The sequence below is a fragment of the Lemur catta genome, chromosome 10, assembly GCF_020740605.2.
Source record: "Lemur catta isolate mLemCat1 chromosome 10, mLemCat1.pri, whole genome shotgun sequence".
NCBI lineage: Eukaryota > Metazoa > Chordata > Mammalia > Primates > Lemuridae > Lemur > Lemur catta.
The window spans coordinates 19896629-19898887 of NC_059137.1; positions in this window are offsets into that span (position 1 = coordinate 19896629).

Genomic DNA, 2259 nt, shown 5'->3' on the forward strand with positions numbered 1-2259 from the left:
AGGAGCCAAGGATGCTGTTCAACACCTTCCAAAGCACAAGACAGCCCCCACCTCTGTTGCAGAGGATTACCCAGCCCTAAACATCAAGAGCATGGAGCTAAGAAACTCAGACCTGTAAGAAAATGAAGATTCACTCTGAGGACATTTGAAGAGGGAGGGAAGAAACAGGGACCAGAGGACAAGGAAGCAAAGTCAGGAACCACAAGGGGATCCTCTGCGAAGGAGCCAACTTATTATTAGTGATCATTTATGTTCAACATTGTAGTGAAGCAGTTGCCCACATCATTAAACAGTCTTTGAAAACATAGTTTTTAACAGTTTAATAATATCCTCATATATACCTATACCATCATTTTTTACTAATTCCTTATTTTTTTTGCAGCAAGAGTATTTCCAATTTTCTGATGGTGTCAGCAACAGAGCAATGAACACTTGCATAAATAGATTTTCATGAACAGCAGATTGTTTCCTTAAGCTCTTAGACATAAAATTGTTACATGAAAGGATGTACAGGTTTTGTGTCTTTCGATACTTATTGCCAAATCAGCTTCCAGAAAGATTCCTCAATTTACACTTCCAACAGCAAAGATAGAGAGCTCCTGGGATTTCTTTCAACCCTCCTGCTAAAGGGTCAGTCCCTGCCATAAGAGATGTTTGTACCTGATTCTTTCCTCCCCTTTCTCCAAAGAATGTGTCTATCCAGAAGTATTGTACTGCTCTGGATGTCTCAACCTTCCAGCTTTCAATTCCCCCTTTCATGACATTATTGGGAGTAGTTGGAAGCTGAGAAAGCAACTATCACCATAGTTGTGGCCTAGAAGTGTGAATATTTTAGTTTTACATTAATGTCAAGTGAAGAGGAATTGGTGAGCATCCAATATACCACACCACCTTTCAAAATGGGAAAAGTGAGATCCAAAGACAAGACAAGATTGTTTGTCTCACAAAGTCCAGGGAAAGTTGAAGCTATAATCCAAATTCTTTATTTTTTATTCAATGCTCTTTCTGCTGAGTCCAGCTTCCAAAAAATACAGTTAAAAAAATACCTCAACATGAGACATTTTTACAGATATGGAAAATTGGGCTCAGAGAAGTCAAGCAGTTTGCCTGTGATGACAGAGCTTGCAAATGGCAGAACTAGACTCCAGCTGGTTCTATCTGACTTTAGCTGGTTCGGGCATTTAGTTAGACATCTGACAACCCAGAAAGTGAACAGTCTATGGTCACTTATTCATAGGAAACCCTCAGGGGAAAGGATAATATTCTCTCTCACATTAATATAGATTTTAATACTGATTTCCTTTAGCAAATTTCCTTTATAAAAAACAACTTAGGTGCATACAATGGTGCAATTATTCTAGTCGACATAGTCTGTAATTATACTGACTTATAGGTTGGCCACTAGCTACATGTACTTATTTAGCACTGAAAATGCAGTTCAAATTGAGATGTACTAAAAGTGTGAACTACAAATTTCAAGGACTTGACATGAAAAAGGAATGCAAAATAGCTCGTTAATAATTTTTAAATTGATTACATAATAAGATAACAAATTATTAAAATTAGTTTGCCTGCTTATTTTTCCTTTCTTCACTGTGGCTTCTAGAAATTTTAAAATTTCTAGATGGCTTATACTATGTGTCTGTTGGACAGTGGTGGTCTGAACCACTCGCCAATTCTGTGATCAAGGCATCTTGGCCATCGCCCAGCAGAGAGGAGGGTGGTTTGATATCTGATCATCCAAGCTGTTGACAACACCTGGAATCTTAGATTGTTAGGTCTGAAAGGAAGCTATGGCAGAGACTTCTAATTTTTCTGCAGCACTCATTCTCCTCTTCTCTCAGAGTGATGGAACTCCAGTGTTTAGCTGGCAACGTAACTGTGAAAAATACAGATTATATTACAATATTTCCCAGTCTACCTTGCAGCTTATGTGAGGACATGTGACAAAGTTCTGGCCAGTGGGATGTGAGTTGAAGTGTGACATACAGCTTCCAGGTTGGATATGTAACCATTAGAGATGGTATGTTTTTCTTGGCTTTTTATACTTTCCTGCTTTTGGGGAAAACATAAAAGAATCCTGGGCACTTGAGGATTTCTTGGAATAGAGACACCTATAGCCTATCTTGATGCCACTACATGAGGAAGAAGGTCATGTTGACCCAATCTGTCACTGTTTCATGCAACTAATTTAGTCTCAATTAATGCAGATCCTGGAGGTCCTCTTTGTTTAACACTCCAATATCACAGGACAATTAT